The sequence below is a fragment of the Rhyacophila brunnea genome, unplaced genomic scaffold (genome assembly GCF_057557595.1).
Source record: "Rhyacophila brunnea isolate RB1 unplaced genomic scaffold, BYU_Rbru_1.0 scaffold_2, whole genome shotgun sequence".
Classification (NCBI taxonomy): Eukaryota; Metazoa; Arthropoda; class Insecta; order Trichoptera; family Rhyacophilidae; genus Rhyacophila; species Rhyacophila brunnea.
In genome coordinates this window covers 49,934,684-49,955,313 of record NW_028232859.1, presented here as the reverse complement: position 1 = coordinate 49,955,313, position 20,630 = coordinate 49,934,684, and the positions used below count along the sequence as shown (strand labels likewise).

General features: G+C 32.7%; 1 protein-coding gene and 1 long non-coding RNA gene across 5 annotated transcripts in view; one reads left to right on the top strand and one right to left on the bottom strand.

Annotated features, from left to right (window-relative positions):
* The window catches only part of Mef2 (myocyte enhancer factor 2), a 321,089-nt gene that overhangs the window by 148,814 nt on the left and 151,645 nt on the right, over positions 1-20,630 (top strand). The window lies entirely within an intron of this gene.
* The window catches only part of LOC147072470 (uncharacterized), an 89,984-nt gene that overhangs the window by 17,462 nt on the left and 51,892 nt on the right, over positions 1-20,630 (bottom strand). Inside the window, exon 2 of the long non-coding RNA XR_015070655.1 lies at positions 15,788-16,045. This is a non-coding gene — a long non-coding RNA (uncharacterized LOC147072470). The remainder of the gene's footprint in view (positions 1-15,787; positions 16,046-20,630) is intronic.

The following is a 20,630-nucleotide window of genomic DNA, read 5'->3' as shown; positions in this document are numbered from 1 at the left end:
TTGCACAGTTAAAGAAAAATAATTAATTAATAATGTCGATTCGTGCGCAGTAGAAGAAATTGCAATCTGCGCAATTGCAAGGTTTAGTTGTTCCATTATTGATAACGCACCGCTAAAATCCGCGAAGAAGGCTGCCCGCCGGCCAAATTATTCTGGCTTCTTACGTTAGTCATGAGTAGGGAATCCAATCCCGAGCCAAAATTTTGATCCCGGGATTTCGGGATTACAATTTGACAATCCTGGGATCCTGGGACTGATCCCGGGATTGGCATTTTTTTCCACAGTTAATATTAAATTTTTAAAGATACAAATAACATTGATAAAATCGGTCAAAAATAAATCTAGTATAATTTATACTATTTAAGACATTTATTGTTAATATTGTGTACGTTCGATCTTGGAAATACATAGGTTTAATTGAGTAAATAATATTGTAATATAAATAATAATGTGAAAGTAAAACAGTTTTATTTATTTATGAAAAGATAACAAATAAAATATCTACAATTTCAATTAAAATAAAAAATAACATATTGTGTTAACATTATTATGAATAATATGCCCGAAGTAATCTCTAGAATAGCATTTTCTGGTAGTGCGCAATGATTTACTTTCTACAAAAAGAAGACAGCTTAGGTGTAAATGGCTGAAACGTCTAACTAAATGTTTCTTGATTTATTTATTATATTTCTCAAATTCACTTTACGGATGTTACCTGCATCGTACATATTATGTTGAATTTTTAATTTATGTTAAACTATTTACAAATCTAAACGATTTTCATTTATAAAATTTCGTAAAATCAATATTGTGTTTAGTGTTTACTGTTTCTGATAGTAAAGACTTAATGAATGGGTTAGCGAGATTTCAAATAGTAAAGCAAATTATGGTGTATGGCCTTTCCGCTTTATAAATCTAATTAGTCAGTCAAATATGAAACTGCCGTAAAACGTATGAGATCATGGTGGCATTACTTTGTTAAAAGTGCGAAGCATTTTTTTCCAATCTTTCTCATTGTGTGAAATGTGAAAAAATAAAATGAATTGGCAACTTACACATGGGTAATAAATCAAACTTCATTCATACTCAGCTTATTTCTAATGTAGTTATTTGTTATTAAATGTATTTTTACTTTATATTTCCATTTTTATTTTATTTTCCATAAAAATTGATAAAAAAATCAATCCCGAAAGTTTCAGGATTATGTTTACTAATCCCGGGATTCATAGGTATCGAAAATAGTTTAGGATCCCGGGATTGGAATCCTTAGTCATGAGGTCCCGATAAAGAAGAAGAATCCACAACATTCTACTACCTACTTAGTTTGTATTTAGTCATGTTGTTTGGCCAATTAATATTTATTTTATTGTGTCGTAATATAAATTGTTAATGTCTGGAAAATAAATCAAAAGAAAAGCGAACGTTCCATGAAAGTTTCACGTAAACTTTTTTGAAGTGTATTACATTTATTATTTTTTCAAGAAAATATTCCAAGAACTAATTACATAAATCTCATTGTTTTCTTTTGTTTGCAACTTGCGCGACTATTGACCATGACCCGTTTTTTTTTTTTTTTTGCACACATAGATTACTTACATACATTTAATTATTCGTTTTTTCATGTATATTATTATTTGTTCACAGAAAACATAGTCACTTCAATGGTGCTAATAATAAAATTGTTCGCTGTCAATGGATACTTCGGCGGAGTAGCTGGCTCCGTTAGTTTTTAATAATTATCGTGATTTCCACGTAAAATTATATAATATTTATATAAATTATATGATATGTGTTAATAATTTAGATATATTATCCAAAAGTTATAGAGGTAGGTAATTTTATTTCTGGATTTTTTATTGACGCCGAGCTCTTTTTATTTCTTATACTGATATAGGTACTTACTAGGTTTCCTCAAGTATATAAAATACCTCCTCCAGTCTCCTGGATATGTACCATATGTACCTCTTTGGATTTCTATGCTTATTCGCTGTCTCAGGTACTCAGTTGAACGGCACTCACCTGTTTTATCAGTCGAACGACGACCTATCTCAGCCACCGTCTTCAAAGCAGACGGCGTGGTCGAAATGTCTCGAAACCCAAGGGACAGACAGTCGTATTTTTTGACTTTGTTAGAGCTGCTAAACCTGACGATTGAACCTTTTTTTTCTGATGAGATCCCGCGAGTGTATCCACCACATCCCAAAGCTTATATTTTCCTTCTCTCCATGGAAGCATCGTGATGCCATCGGTTTCCTTGCCATCTTGTCGACAGAGGTCGAGTTTAGGTCCATTAGAAGAGCAATACAAACAATTAACATTTTTTTCCCCTTCAAAATTCAATCGTATGCAAATGTAAATAATATACATATAAAGTTATACGGAAACACAAATCATGTATTTATCTGAATGTTATTTTTTGATAAAATATATACCTTACTTATACATAAGTATATTATGTTCTTTTTTTAACACTAAAACCAGCCGCGACAGTTAGTAGTGTAATTAATAATAGAAAAATACCTTCTCATGGCATTCTGATCAGGTTGCTTAGGATGATGTTCAGGTAGCCAATGATGCTAGCTATAAATTAATTGAAATTAAAACATGTATATGGAATTGTAGAGATAATGAGCTATTCACTAACTACGTAGGTACTTGTTACATTGAAAAGTTGTCGTATGGCAAAACAATTTGTTAAAAGTTGTCAGCATATTCGTCAACGTCTGAGATGCCTCCCGGACACGTACAATGAATAGGTACATATTCTGGACTGCCTTGAAAAACGCTTTGCTATAAAAGCTTTTAATAAATTGCAACAATGTATCAGTTCAGGTTCAATTTCTACTCATTTGTCATTCATTACTCATTAGCACTTGGACACTTTACTAATATAAAGCAATCGCTAAATATCTACTCGATAGTCATTAATTTTGTGTTGTTACCAATTTGCCTTTTTAGACGATATCGTTATTGAAATGTTACAAGTTATAATATTTCTAATGAGAGTTCTAATGAAAATTTAACAGTGATTTAGGTATTTCGATTATTATAAAATAGGTTGTCTTACAGGCCATTCATATACTGAAACCGCATGCCATACGAAACTTACAATTTCTGTCCATGGAAATATATTTTCATAAAAATGTACTATACAGCATCTGATCGTATCCGTTTATATTTATAACATACACTTACACTAAAAACTCAGTGAAAATATATTTTCATGAACAGAAATCATCGGTTTAGCATGGTACACGGTCATGGCCCCCACAAGGGGGGGGGGGCTGACAGGGCTCTAGCCTGGGGCCCGCGCTTAGGAGGGGCCGGCGTGGCGGGTCGATCACTTAAGCGAGATAAACACACACTACAAATTCGCGCTAATAGTAAAAAAGTCGCCTGCAACGCTATTTCACGAGTGGAATTTTAGTTTATAATTATTTTTAGTGTGTTTCCTGGCGAATAAAAACGACTATTTATCCACTACGGCGAAAGGCCGCATGTTACTTGGCTATCACAAAAGGGGGTCACGATCATTGCTTCAAAATATGCTACCGTGCCGAAAATTCTCCGATTTATTTAAAAATTCCAAAAATCACGGAAAACCCTTTATTTTACACAGAACCAGAACCCTGCACATCCGCAAAATACCATTTGGGGATCACTATTGTAGAACATTACATGGCTCTTAACCTCAGCGTTAGGTAGAGGGCGCCAAACATCTTGGCCTGGGGGGCCCCTTGAGGATATGGGGGTCATGCACACGGTTCTAAACCGCATACGGCTTTAGTCTATCGATGGCCTTTAAGTCTTAGTTTTTATATTATCTACCAGTGGCGAAGGGTGGAGGTAGGCTGTTAAGATCCGCCATAAATATTGCACAATAAACTTTGTCAGTCATACATACTTGTTTTCATTGAAATAAGACTACATTTTACAGATGGTGTGGGTTAGTTTTTAAAATTCAATTAAACCCTGCGAAACAAAGCCATAATAGATAATAGTCAAAAAATACTCGTCTATCTATATCTAAAATTATGCAATTAAATCATACACAAATTTGGATATTTTATAGATAGAATAATATTTTTTATCTATTATAGTTTGGTTTAGACCAGGGGGGGGGGCAAACTGCGGCCCGCCGGGTATTTGTTTGCGGCCCGCCATCATTAATAATTGTACTTCTGATTACGAATAACTTTTTTATAATTTAAAAAAAAAATATTGACAATAGATTAAATTTTGTTTAGCAGTAGTACGCGATCCATTTTCAATAGATATTGATAGTGTACCGACAGAGCGTACAACTTGAGATTGATCTGCAGTGTGATACTGATTTAAGAGATTTGCATCGTCGTGAAGAAATCTCCAAATTTAACAATGCCCTTAATTCAGACAAATTCGACCAACTTAAAGATTATGCAAGAAAAATGTTAATATTGTTAAAAGTTATTTTTGGATCAACCTATATGTGAACAAACATTTTCGATCATGAACCTCAATAAAAATTCTTTACGATCAAATATCTCCGATGCCCATTTACCTACAAGCAGTTTTGAGAATACAACCACAAAATTAACACCTGAATTTAAAAAAAATGTTAAAAAATGTACAACAGTTTCATTCTTCTCAATTTTTTTTTTGTAATGTTTATTTTTCGTGATAATAAATAGTGTATATTATCTAAAGATGGTATTTTACTTGCGGCCCGCCGCTAATTTTGAATTCTTGAATTTGGCCCTCCATCCAGAAAGTTTGCCCCCCCTGGTTTAGACATAGCTTGACGAATTAAAAAAATGAACCAACAATATGTGTAATACGTATTCTTAATCTAACGAAAACAAATAAGTAAGAATGAAAAAATGTGCCCAATTTTGTCATGTCACCTAAAATATACCAATACTATTATGGTTTGGTTAAGACAGGGTTTAATTGATTTTTAAAACCCAACCAATACCATCTGTAAATTGTAGTCTTATTTCAAGAAAAACATATACCTACATTTGACTGAAAAGGGTTAATGTGCACTATTTATGGCGGATCTTAACAGCCTACCCCCACCCTTCGCCACTGTTATCTACTCGCATATCTCTAATAGAAAAACAATTTCCAGTCTCATATTATTAAATGTACATATGATGTAGGTAGATACTACTTTGTTTGACAGATAAATCTTTACATTTAAAAAAATAGCATATTTCGTCTGTATAAATTTATATGGTAAAATAAATTTTACCAGGTACCTGTATTCTTAACGGCCCACGTGCTCGTCGTAGGTCAAAATTGAGTTTTTATCGTATTTTCAAACCATGATCCTCGACACTCCTTAAACGTTGTAGATAATCTAGTTATATAATTTTGAAGCCTTATTATCCTTTATAGTTATTTTAAACGTTTGATGACTGCATAAAGTATTTTTGTTACATACAATAGTATTCTTTTAAACCTCTCGCTCTAATGTTTTAGAATATAGTCATATTTCGGTACATAACTGTGCAGTGGTGTTAAGATTTTTTACATTTATTAATTTATAAACGCATTTATAAAACCATTAGTATAATTTATTACGAGATAATTTTTGTAAAATATTCACGATAAAAAATTATATTGATAATCTCTGTGATCCCAAATTTGACAAGAATTAGGCATTTTATTATTCAAAAAATCGGCAAGATTAACACATTTGAAGATGATTCTAAAGATACTTATTATAAGCTATGTCATTGACCATTCAAGTGTGATAAACATCTTATGAATAATGATTGCTTTATAATAATTATTGACCTAAAAATAAGGTAGTGTTTTTTTGAAATACGCCATTTCTTTTGTCATTCCCCAGTGGTTAAGCTACAACATACGGCCGTAGCCATAAATTGACAAACTATAATTAAAGTAGAGAGTAAAATGATATTAACGCGCGTGTTTGAACATGTACCGTTTAAAAAAAAATAAAAAAAAAAATCGGTTAGGTACATGTTCAAACACGCGCGTTAACATAATTTTACTCCCTACTTTAATTATAGTTTGTCATTTTATGGCTACGGCCGTATGTTGTAGCTTAACCACTGGGGAATGCCAAAAGAAATGGCGTATTTCAAAAAAAACACTACCTTATTCTTAGGTCAATAATTATTATAAAGCAATCATTATTCATAAGATGTTTATCACACTTGAATGGTCAATGACATAGCTTATATTAAGTATCTTTAGAATCATCTTCAAATGTGTTAATCTTGCCGATTTTTTGAATAATAAAATGCCTAATTCTTGTCAAATTTGGGATCACAGAGATTATCAATATAATTTTTTATCGTGAATATTTTACAAAAATTATCTCGTAATAAATTATACTAATGGTTTTATAAATGCGTTTATAAATTAATAAATGTAAAAAATCTTAACACCACTGCACAGTTATGTACCGAAATATGACTATATTCTAAAACATTAGAGCGAGAGGTTTAAAAGAATACTATTTTATGTAACAAAAATACTTTATGCAGTCATCAAATGTTTAAAATAACTATAAAGGATAATAAGACTTCAAAATTATATAAATAGATTATCTACAACGTTTAAGGAGTGTCCAGTATCATGGTTTGAAAATACAATAAAAACTAAATTTTGACCTTCGACGAGCATGTCCCCGGCTCAGTCTCTCATACACTTGTGTTTGCAGTTGTTAACTATTATTTAGATCCTATCAACGTAGATATATGTACACAATAATATAATGATACGCTTTCTCCCCATATAATATATAAGCAAAGACAAATCGATTATCCATAATATATTATATAGTCTTGATAATGGTCTTCAACCCAAATAGCTATATTTACATAGTCAGCGTTCGAGATGGATTTTTTTAGGAACCGGACCACTCATTTTCCGAAAATATTTACATATTATTTTATTTATTTTACAGTACTAAAAAATAAGTATATATCTTCGATTTTTGTTGTTATAGGTATACCTGCCAAGCTCTGACGGGCAAGTCGAATAGCAGTCGATAAACTTGAGGCATACGATGAACTGTGATGAAAAATAAGATTTTTAATTTATATTCTTGTATAGTATATTATTTTACTAATATGTGTAAACAGCAACATATTATAATGTTGTTCTTTTGAAGAAAGCTTTCAAAATTCCCTACAATAACGAGGCATTTATTCAGCGAATCATGACGCCGTGGGGCAGACTTTATTATGCTTCTGTTTTGTTTGTATAATAATCTGTAAGCAGCGTGCACCAGCAATGACGAACTCTAACCCAGCTGGAATACTGCGTAAAATTTTCAGGAATATTTTGTGAAATCATAAATATTATTTATGAAAACGTTTATTTGTTTATTCGTCAAATTCATTAAATTTAATACCGTAAAATCAAGTACTTACACACGGTTTTTTGTTATTTTATAAAACATGCTTTTACATAAATTAGGCCTATAAACAAATTAACTTTTAAATGCCTGGAGAATTCTTTCATTGCCAATTTTATGATACTATGCTAATTTAGTGTTCTCGTTCGAACAGTAATAAACTAATCGTTGTCAGATGTGTATTTACCAAAGGCATGAGGCTGGAGTTACCATAAAGTGAAATTATCCTCGGTCGATGATAATAATTATTGTCAAATTTTAATAATATGCACCCATATAATATATAGTATAATAATATTGTATTTATCTGTCAATACCTTTTCATTATCATCTACTTAGATCGAGTTATTACTGTACTAGAGCCTCTTCCACCTCCTTCTATTGATATATAATAGGATAATCCTGTATATAATCAGTAAATGTATAATATATGGTAATAGCCGTTTGAAAATGTGATTTTTACTCTTCAAGGTGATCGCGAACATACATCGCCAATCACTGACGTCATCACTAATGTATGCTAAAGCTTCTCTTGTCCGAAAGCTCCGAGCAAGAGGTTTAAGCGCTACCTACGCATTCTAATACAACTCACTAGGTATAAATCATAAAAAAAACAAGCATTATTTCACGATAGTTTAGTGCAGTCACGGTACCCATTCACGAATTTACTTATTACAGTATACAGTATGTACGTATTATGTATATTATTATGTACCGAATACCTACTGGTGGTATGGTATGTATAGTAACATGACAATTTATTTTTCCCCCCAAACCGGGACACCTAAAAAAAGGTAAGTACTTATGGATTTTAGGCGACTCACACTTTCATACAATACAACTAATTGACAAGATAGTAATGTTTTTTCATGTCATATTAGGTTACCTATTTTATTTATTTATTTGAAGTTTAACGGTAGGTATGTTTGAGTCGGCGCATCCAACGCTTGAGTTCCTACATATTTTTTAATAGTACATATTATTTTATTTATTAATGAAAAGTACACGCAGGCTGATACATGAAAATTTATCTGATGTTATATTTTTCCGAAGAACAAATTTAGTATATCTGGTGTTGACTTCAAAAACGAATGAAATTCTTGGCAGGATTTTTTCGAATTAACTTTTATAATTAACATTACTTTAAGGACATCTACTTTCAACTGTGTTTTTTCACTCGTCTACTACTTATTCATAAGAGAGAAGACCCTTTCTACTGGTGCATTAGTGCCGGGCAGACATAAAATATATTCAATAATAATTATACGAAAATTTTTGCGATCCAAATTATTGTCGCGAAAGTGTTTAAACAACTCCACCCAACGACTTTCGGTTGAAACATTCCCAGTGTTCCATTCAGACACTTTTGCGGTGTAATGTAATTAGAAAATAGTGAATACTCATAAAATATTTCTGTATCTTGGTCACAAGTTTCTTTCTTTTCGAAAACGGGACATTTTGGCATCCCGAAGCTGTGTTCGGAGACACCGGGACACGCCGCTTGAAAACGGGACGTCTGGTTACATTAGGTATACTATCCCTCGCAGTCTTCAGCTTCCGGGCCTTCCTACACTGCTCCAGTCTTCGTCAAAGTCACTTCATGCATATTTGACCCCTCTCTAGGTCGTTACCACGAATGCACTAACTTGGTCAAAAGCTTTGGCGGCTTGTCCCATCGTAGTTGTTGTGCCGTACAGATTTTGCAAATAGTTTGGTGTTCCAATATGCTGTCTATTAAATGATTTTTTTCTGTAGTCCGCATTTTCTTAAATAGTTTCAAAGATTCTTTGAAATATTGTTCTTTCAAGAGCTTATCTTATTCGGCGTTAGATAGTCCGTAAGTAATATATTTCACAATCATAAGTGTTTCAAGAGTTTGCTTCTTCATTTCAGTCCACCAACAGTTGCTTGCAGGCGTACATGCATATATTTCGCACAATTAAGTGGATTTTCGGATGTAATATTCTTTATATTCGGTTGAAACCAAGTATGTATAAATATAATTTTCCACCCCTTCATACATATCTACACACCGTGGCCTCCAGGTGTTCAACGAGATTCCTATTTATTGGTTTTTGCCTAAAATAATCCCCGTAATGCATGGGTTTAGAATTCTGTCCTGGGTGCATTCAATACTAGACACCGATATGAATTGTTTTATATAAAGGTTACTAGAAGGGGGATTCTATAAGGAAATAGGAAAACATACATAAAGATATAAAGGATATAAAATACGGATAATGTAAGGAAGGTAGAGCAAGGAATATGTTAATAACAGGACCGTGGGCTTCTTTCTCCAACTATCACCAACTCACGCGCCTTCAATACATGACATACTTACTCAACTGCCGGGTGAAGAAATCTGTAATAAGTAAGTTGTGAATTGTTGGGCGCCATGTCTCTTACGAAACAAAACAAGATGTGTACACAGAATAAAGAATTCCAATAATAAATAAAAGACTGCGTAACTGTGAAAATAACATATAATTTCTCTGTTTAAGTAATAGGTACAATCTGACATTGATCTAAAATAAACGGCACGCCTGCGCGGTCTGAGATATGAGATTGAATTTAAATGGAACAATAGGTAGGTATACAGTATAACCCCTATTTTACGTTTTTTAAGGGACTGGAAAAAAAAAACCTAATTGGAGGGAAAATGTAAAAAGGGGGTATTGAAAAAAAGAACATTAAAATTTTATGTTTCTAAAAAAATAACGTTTTATTAAAAAACAACATTCAATTAAAATTTTTATTGAAAAAATCATGTACATATTATGTATATAAGTTTGTTGCATTTTTGTTTTTTTGTTATGTAATTCTCTTTCAAGACTATATAAACATTTAAAAGTGTCATCTTGGATATAAGCAAAGTTTGTAAAGTAGGTTTTTAAACCCTCGGTGAACCTCATTGCTTCTTCTTTTGTTGGAATATCAACCTCGTCTTCATCAGACAGTTCTTCAGAAGCGCGCGTAACTCGCATATTTTGAATATTTCCGACGTAAATCGCGGGAAAGAAAAACGTAAATGCGGGTATTAAATGTACTGAAATACATCGGGACCGAAAAAATCACACGCAATTGCCGGGAAAACGTGAATACCGGGCACGTAAAAACGAGGTTATACTGTATGTTTCTTATTTAATAAAACTAAATGCTCGTTGTTCGTAATACTAATTTATGACCAAACGGGGTGAAACGATACAGATAATTACGTGAATCCAGGGGTTCTTTATCTTGACGGCACCATACGGGTATTTCAACGTTACGTGGTGTCCATTTTGAAAGTATACCGCTGGACCTACCGTCCTACCACGAAGACTGATAACGACTGTAGTTGTGAACCGAGAGACTTTTATTGCTGCAGCTATGCCTTTTATAAACTCTGTCCATCGGAAAACTGACAGTGATCTCTGACAGTCCGGCGACAAATCGACCCGCCATCTTGTTCCTTTCTACCAAAGACGTCAAAATACGGTTGCCATACTTCGGACGGATTGGTATGGGATACTTGAACTGTGTTGTTATTTAAACATAACCGAGTGGAAGATGTTACATGAGGCTTTTAATACCGGTTTCGTCTTTACTATTTTTTTTAATGTTAACGCAAACGAGGAAACAAACTAAAATCATATAAAGGGGAGAACTGTTGTTACAATCGTGTGACAATTGAGTTGTACTGCAATAATATTGGAAAGAAAAGTGAAATTTACCCATTACATTGTATATAGGTATATTGGCAGTGTATATTAATTTACTTTTTCTGACAATATCACATTTCCATTGGCGGCTACATGCATAATCAAATTATATACTACTACGTATCTAGTGTATTCGTTATAAGCTTCATATTGCATGTTATATAAATAGTTTACACTTTTTTGTGATTTATAAAATTTGATTCTACATGACGTTAACCGGTTAACCGCACCCACCCACACGTGTTCGTTATTATAACTAACTCGGCTGAAAGAGTGCGTTAAGCACCTCAAACACGGTGACGCAATTAACAACCTTCCGTATTGCCGCTGGCATATAAATGACGTGCATTTTCCTTTGTCGGCTGGACCATTTTAAAGATTTGTCTCGGCTAAGTGGATGGCACATTACGGTGTGTTCCGTCGAAAGCTTTTGTTTCTCGCAGACGCCGGCCATGAAAATGAGCCGCAATTTCCTGTAAGCTCGTGAGGTGCGTCTTATATTTCAGTTACGATATTTTTATTTGATGAAATCAAGATTTAATTCTTTTAATTATCTTATCAATTGTGATCGATAGGTTTTACAATTAGCTAGTAAGTACATGTTATAATAATAATTCTTTTTTCCAATTTCTTAAGGCCCATGTGCCATATTATAACAATTGAAAATGAAGAGTTTCAGGGTGAGTGAATTTAATATTTTGCCAATAACTTTTATTCCAGATAATCAATAGGTGTGCATCTGAGAACATTAATATTTTTGTATGTTTGATAATGTTATGTACTTATAATTTTGTGATTGTGATATGAAATCACAGTAGAGACATGAGACGATTACTAGGGCGTGGGTTACCTGATCTTTCTCAAACCGCATCCGCTACTCCATTGGAAACCTCGCAACTGACAACTGAAATTGAGGATTAAATTGGGATTCTCACGGCTGAAGGCTCGTAGAATCCATGGCTAAGAATAACATACTCATTAGGGCGCCACATGGTCTTAAAGACCGTGAAAGATAAATCAAACAAGTGTAAACTATAGAAATAATTGAAAAATGAAAGACCGGTTACTACTTTGACAGTAAATTATATTATGACAGAAAGGAATTTAAAATACATTTAAGAATAGATAATAGGCTGGCTCGGTACTAAAATTGAAATAGCTAAACTAGATTTTATTAAAAACATGCGGCTAAATTAAAGAGAAATAATCAAGGTTGGTGGATCAAATAATAAATTAGAATAGGTACCAATAGTGGAACGAAAACAGAGGATTCTCGCCATGGCGCCGCTATCGGACTCCAGTTAGGTCACGTCCATGATGCTATCCGGTAGACCTCACTGAAGCACGACTGTCCCGGACGGCAGACAAATTCAAAAAGCCCTGAGTCCTGTGTCACACCACGAGACATCCGTTCTTGGCGCCGGAAATTAGACAGCGGCTTCTATGTTATTTCGGCCGAACACTCGCCAAAGTCGACCATCGATAAGGAATAGTGTTGCCCTCGGAGTAAAGTTGGTTATGTTTTGTTTTAAACATAACAATAAAAACAGACTTTCAGTTAAATAAAACTAAGAACTTATATAAATGTGAGTTTTTTTATTACATCGTATTTTATGAATAATTTTAAAATTTCGTTTCACATGTTTTTTAAAAAGTGACAAAGCGGCTTTTGAAAACAATCATAATTTTGATTATTAAATAAACTATTTCTTTTATTCAACTAATAATTCGCAAGATTTTGAAAATGTAACATTCCATATATTGAACATACATAACTTGAAAGCACTTCAGATATATACCCACTTTGGCGCGATACCAATGGTTATACGGGTTCAAATCCCGTCGAGGTTCGTTGTTTTTTCAAATATGATTTTTTCTAGTGGGTATATAATTATATATCTGAGATGTTTTCAAGTTTGATAAGTTCTCACGGAACGTGAAAAAAAGTTATACAATTCGTAATTTTAATGTGGTTGTATATTTAATTTAATTAAAAAAAACACCGGTCTTTTTAGAAAATTAAATGATTTTCACCTTGAAATCTCTTTTATTTATATCGAATCTAGCTTCAGAATAGTCACGATATCGACATCACTTCTCTAGTCTATGTATCTAATGAAAAACAAAATTTTCTTGCTATTTATCTACTAATATATTTAGGTTATTAGTATATTTGGTGCTCCCCGCCAAATGATCCATAGGGTCTAGAAACCATCGTATCTGTATATCCGAGACAGAGTTGAACATGTTTTGATGTTCTTTACTGGAATTTGTGATCAGAATGTAAGTATGTGGGTACATTGTGATTGTAGTACTGGTACCGAAAAAACACTTCAAAGCCATATGTACCTACTGAATTAATCAATGACCAAAATAACTGTCTAATAAGAATAAGTGTCTTCGAAAATTCCTCGAGGAATAATTTACAAAATTATTTCAGCGTATTCGAATCGTATGTGTCACGACTCGTCAAATATTTAAAATGGGGCCTCTAAACAGTTCAAACCAGTCTTACAGTTATTAAATTATACGAAAATCTTCAAATTATGCGTGTTTCTCACAAATTGAGAATTGAATATTATCCAAAGCATCACACAATTTCTGCTCTGGCATCAAAAGGGCCTACTACATAACCACTCACACAGGTATGGATTTATATAAAAAACAACCACTAACTAATAATTATTAAGTCTCATCACTGTCGTCTTTAATAATAATTATTTTAGTTCAGGATGTGATTCTAGGAAAGAATACATTGATATTTTTTTTAGTTACGTTGGTAATTGGAATTTAAAGTTTTTATTTTATTTTTTATCGGCCTCAAAATGAGTCAATGCTTCAGGCCTCCACGTCACTATAGCAATGCCCAAATACTAGTATATAGGTATATTGGACCGAGTGGGAATCTAACGCACACTTTTTACTTGCCTTTAGTGTTCTTAATCAATTAAGGCACGTATGTACCCGGGTATCCTACACATAACTGCGTTCGATGACAATACACAATATTTAAAAATGAAATAATATATTTCTATTTAAAATACGTTAATTTGAATGATTCGAAACACAACTTCTATAGAAACCATAGAAACAATCTTAAGAGTCGAACACGCAAGTTTCATTTGCCTGGGGTGTTTCTCTGAAATTTTTCTAATAATAAATATTTTCATATATCTGAGGCTTTTCGTAATAATCTTTTTACAAAGCAAATTTTCTTAGAATAATATAAATATCTACACCAGATTCACTAATCCTAATCCAACGATAGTATTATTTTTGTGACATAAATAATAATACAGCCTGAGGTTTGTATATGACCAGGACGCTGTGTAGGTCAGGTCCAGGGTATATAATCAATCTAGCAGGTATAGACCGTGAGAAGTAAAGTCTTACTTCTCACATTAGGTGGGGTCCGAACGACGATGTGTTTTTGGAACATATTAGCCGATCCCGGCGTATGATGTCAGGTGCGGAGTGCCTTATCGGAATTAACCAGCTTCGCTCTAGGCAAATAATTTTTGTTACAAATCTTAAATATAATTTGAACGTATAAACATAAAACTTAATGTCAAAGATGTTCTTATTTGGCTATCAAATGTTAGTTATAGCTTGTTATCGGAGGGCACCCATAATGCAGGCAATTAATAAGTATGTAGGTATGTTCGGCAAGAATATCCGATGAAAAGCCTTTCATCAATACGTCCGAAAGCTTAATGAAAAGTCGTCAATATATTATAATAGCGTCGTAGTGTAGTAATATTCGGGAACCGCTAATACTTAAACATTTATGACAACAGAATTATCTGACGATATAATAGCCACGTACTGGCGGATTGATGGATTAATCAAACCATAACAATAACAATGTTGCGAAATAATTCCACCGGGACCCTTCCGACGGTATTGCAACTCTCTGCAAACATTCATGGTGGCTTATGTGTTGCAATGAACGTGCTTTACATTTGTGTTTATGCCAGTGTAAACAGAGGCGGTCCACGTGTTTCCCACAAGAACGTGTTCGGTGAAAGACAGCTGCTTCGAACTGCAGACTTCCACATTATGTTTGTTATATGTAACTTTTTTATCAGCATCCGTCTATGTAGATTAATTCATTTTCAAGTATATACGTGATAAATACAATTTGTATCTTTTTCTATAGAATATCTGCCCAATGAGTAGGTACCACTGAAACGGTTTTCGAGTGAGCAACAACCACCCTTAGAACATATTCGAGTTTTATAGATATCAGTGGCGAAGAGTCTATACTGGGCCGTTATTTAAAGCCTACGTTCTTAAGAAAAATAATTTGTGATTGCCTATTAACGATGTTCAATAACAAACTTCATTATATTTTTATATTCTACAAAAATTATATAATTTTCCAACGATATCTGTCCGTAGGTATGTATTATAAGTTGACTGCTAGCTTACTTAACTAGACGGACATGTAGCTATCGGCACTAATGCGTATGCAGCTATTACAGCAATGTCACCAACACAGATAAAACAAAGGCTTCAACTTATTTGGTATATTTCACGCAAACAGCACATAATACGTAATATTTTATAATACACACCTATTATAAAAACACGCACACCATGTCAAAAAAAATGTTATACTATCACGTGGCCCGAGGCTGTAGGTTTGTTAGCCTACACTTACAGAGATTTAATTTCTGTAACATTCATTTCAGCGCGCCGGGCAAGATACTAAACAGTCTCGTGGTATAAATGCCCGACTAACGTGACAGCACAATTTTTAGCCCGAGTTCTAATCGCGGTTGGGCATTTTTCTCTAAAATCTATTTTTGTGCATGTTGTCTTTTTTTAATTTAATATACCTATAAGTATTATACATTTTTTATTCAGTATACCTAATACTGAAGATGAAAATATTTTAAGTATTGTAAATATGGCTGTCCTAGGATTTTTTCAGTTATCTACCACAGCCTACCAACCTTCAACTTTACTGGCGCCCTTCGCCACTGATATGCATAGATTGTAGAGGCAATAATTTGGTTGAATTTCATTCAATTTTTTCATTCTAATCTACCGATGATTTTTTTGATGCAATGCGAATGATGTAAAGAAGACCAATTTAATTAATTATATATTATGTAAATCATTTTTATAAAATTCTTTAACGTGTGTTAAAAAATACACCCGATTTCATAGTTGTGTTATATTTGAAATCAAGTAGGTATTTATTTTTATTATTAGGAAGCTCACAAGATTTTTTTTCTACGAACTATTGGCTGTGGAAATATTATTAAACATACGTTTGTACTAACAAAAGAATGCGTTCAAATGAATATTTATCCTGACACTAAAATAACGATAATAAACAGTGATTAGTTTGCATTTGGTACCCGAAACAATATTATGTGATGTCTTACATTATTAGTTTTAAGTAGGCGGGGGATATAGTGAGTAGTGTGCACCTTTAAAAATTACGTAAGAATAGTTCACTCAAACTTTACTGTAGTCCGATTCATACATTTGTGCAATTCCAGTCTATTTTTGTAACTACCATGATTTTTAAAGTTGATTGGAAGGCGAATCAGCGAATATGCTGGCCAGGTACTTCCTGTCTCAAATAGAGTGCATAAAATATAATCCCGTGCATTGCTCAATCAACTATACCTATATACGCAATACTTAGGGTTAAAATGTTTTTGTTAAGTACCTACTTACTCTACCCACTGCTTTCTGTTGAGAAATGCATTTTCAGTGTTACCACAGTTGCAGCTGTTTTCAACCCCCCTTTGAGTACCCATATAATATATACATTGCGTCTTGTACATTTTACAGTGCACCTACATACATAACGTTGATACTTTAAATAAATTGGATATTGATTGTATAATATTCATTTATTTTATACTTAACTGAAATAATACTAAAGAATTGTGTTTTTCAGAACAGAAGTATTTGAATCAGTTAGTGTTAGTATTTTTAAAGTTAAAATGTAACGGGTATTTGATAAGTGGCAATTTAGGTAATGACAAAAAATAATTAATACATCATTGAAGTTAAACATGTTAATACTATATTTCTGGAATAATCGTATTATTTTCGATATAGGTACTTGAGCGAATGCAATGTAAGTCACATGCAAGGACAAACTGTTTATTCAATTTGTATTCGAATAGCTATCTACGAATAAACTATTTTTTAGGAATTCAAAACGTATTGTAATTCAACGATGACTGGATTAGAATCCTGGATTTTAAAAGCATAATAATATTGTCAATTTTTATTTTGTATACTGTGTAGAATGGGCAGACTGATAGATTCTTATCATTGAAAATATACAATAATTTTGAAAAGAGTCAAAGATGGATCGATAATGTAAATGGTAACAGCGCTTATCCATGTGCTGGACGTGAGTTATAATCCCACTTCGTATATGGTCTTGATTAATATGTACGTTTTTCAGATTTTTCAAAATTACATTTTCAATTCAATCTACGCATCTATCATATTACTTGTCGAAAGTTTTGTAATGTTGAAATACACAGACTGGGGCGTGTGTTGGATTTCTAGTATCTATACCAACTTATTAGGTATACAGTATGGCCGATTATTATTACCGATATTATTATAACATGCAAACTAGATATTATTCAACATTGTGCTTGTCGATCGTGTCTATAGTGCTGTTTGTAAATGATTAATTATTTTTCCAGCGAAATAAAGGTAAATAGTTTCAAACTAAAATATAATGTGTCATTAAAGTTGTTGTATTATTTTCCTTTCGTTGGAAACGGTCGGAGTCATAAACAGCAGTTGGGCATCGCGTTCCTGGCTGAGCGAGAGAGCACGTGCGCGGCGAAGACTATTTTAGGAAGCACCGCGCGCATCTTGCCATGCGAGCCCCACACGTCTTAGCTTTCAACGCCGAGGCGTCGCGGCGGTCGGCAGCCGGAGCTTTCGAAAGCTTCAATACATGCGAGTAGGTAAACTCAGTAGCGAATAAAAACCAAAGTAGGTACTTATATGACTCGATTCCCTATTCTTCTTATTATGTGTGCCCATCAGGTCTACCTTCACTCTTATCTTGTAAATACTTGTTCCAAGTTTTGGCACTTGCTGGACGCGTGCTTACTCTATGGATATTTTGAACCAAAAAGCTTTACTTTGTGCGATTTTCCTCGTTCTTTAGTTTTACTGTTGATATTAATTAATTATTATCTAAATCACAACTACAATATTGAAACATACAAAAACTATTATCCGAAGTAAAAATAATAATATTTCAAATGCCGTAAACCACAGAGTCGAATTCTCTTGAATAAAATACACATTATTTTATTTTAATTTCCTTTACTTTGAGTAGGTATAATAGAATAATAATCAATTACATATCATAAAAAGTATATAAAATAGGTCCGGCTATATTATGCTCTATATTGGAGCCGACATGGTATTTTTACTATTTTTGTAAGGAGTGATTTGCCTTTAGTGAACGTAATGATATGCACTATAACAGTTATCATGAATAAATAAAATTAGAGATAACAGCGAATGCATCACTATGCTCGGCAGATTAGTTTTTGTATAAGTATCACATTTTTTTGGTCATTAAAAAATAGTCATTGCCTTGGGGCTGGTGGTCTTTCTAGCAGCATCAGTTCCCCGCTTTTTTGTATTCGTATTTGTATTCTGTATAAAATTGTATGTTTTTTTGTTTTCAGAATTTAATTTTTTATTAGGTATTATTATTATTATTTTATATGATTCTCTTCTCTCTTGTGAGGGTAATATTTGTTTTTAGATTTGTTATGTTCACAATGTTATGTTTTCTTAAATAAATAAATAAAAATACAATTGTAGATTTTGTAGGATTTGCACCTTATATATAATATATATTATGATATTATCATTGTTAAACTCCCTTTCATATAAGATTTGATTGCAAACGTCGTCGTTTAAAATTATGAATACAGAAATAATTTTTAACACCTTTTATTTTAATATGACATAACATAGTAAAATATATATGGTAAACTTCTCTTTCTTTAGATTTGTTGTTAGCTATTCGTTCAATCCATCCATCCACACACATATTGATTGATGTGATTGACACCACACATTGTAACGTCATGTCACAAATGCATGAATGTGACGTATTAAATTCAAATTTAAATTTATTTATTTTCCGTAATATAATGAACATAACAAATTACAAGTTCAAAGCGTTCACGACATGACATAAAATAAGTGTTAATATTTTTTTCAAATAAAAATACAGGGCAATGTGACTTAATAATACAATAAGTAATAAAATAAGAAATTAAATAAGAAAAGAAATAAAATAACAAAAATAAAAATAAAGGTACAAGGAAGCAGACAGAGTGAAATCACATCTTAAAAACTTATGAGACAACGTCCACCTAAATTCACCCTCACGTAAGTGGAATATATCAATATCTTAAGCGATTTGATTAAACATAGTTATTGCCCTCCCAATTGGCATTACTAATGGCAGGTTAGTTCTTCACTTTGGGAGAACAAACAACGGATGCCCTCGATTCCTAAGGTAATTATCAGAGACACACAAGCCAACACCACCAAGAATGACAGAGTTTCTACTTGTGTCGCGTATAAGTCGGAAAAAAATATGTAGCTAAATAAAGATCCCTTCTAAGGCGAGTGTAATATAATATCAAGTTTACCTTCGGAATGTTTCATTTAATGGAAAATTCTGAAAGTCGGTCTTCTTATCATTATTGTTATCAATTACGTACATGTGCCGGTAGAATTATTGTAAAGCATGCCACTTGAATATAATAAAGTCTTTAAGTAGCAAGGTACATAATCATCTCAAGTGGTTGCACTTTCAAGTCGATCAATTAAAATTATATTCTTTGTACCCGATGTAAACTGCTTACTTAAGTACTTAGGTAGGTTTATTAAATATGTATGTAAATAATGTTAAATTAATTGCTCCTAGAACATAATACATTGTTTTCTCTCTTTCTTCTCATTTTGTCAGTCGTGCTAGTATAATAGTTCAATAGAGAAACTTTACATTGTACCTACCTACATTTTTTTTGATCTTTGAGTGGATGACAGAAGACATGGCCATTCAATCATCATCAAGACAAAATATTTACATACATGAATTAAAAAATAACTTGTAGAACGATAAGTCAAGTACGTTAATTCTATAGAGTTTCCGAAATCGGTAAGATATAATATTGTATTGTTGTTTAATTTAATAAAACAACAATACAATGCAGTTAAACCATGAATTGACAGTTTACAAAATAGAAGAAATATAATATTGTGTTTTAATTGAAAAATGCAAAAACTAAATTCATCCATAATTCTTTTGTTTGGTGATACTAAGATATTACGTAATTATTTGTACAGGAAGTTTTTTGAGTTAATGTAGTAATGGAAAGGGCTGCCAAAACTGTAAGCAAACTCAAAAACTAAAATACTGATAGGTACAGCCGCGCCGTAGCTTCGGATGTGGATAAGGAAACATTAAGGTGATTAGTTTCTTCCAACTCATACACCTTCCAAACAGTGCATAGCTTTATCTA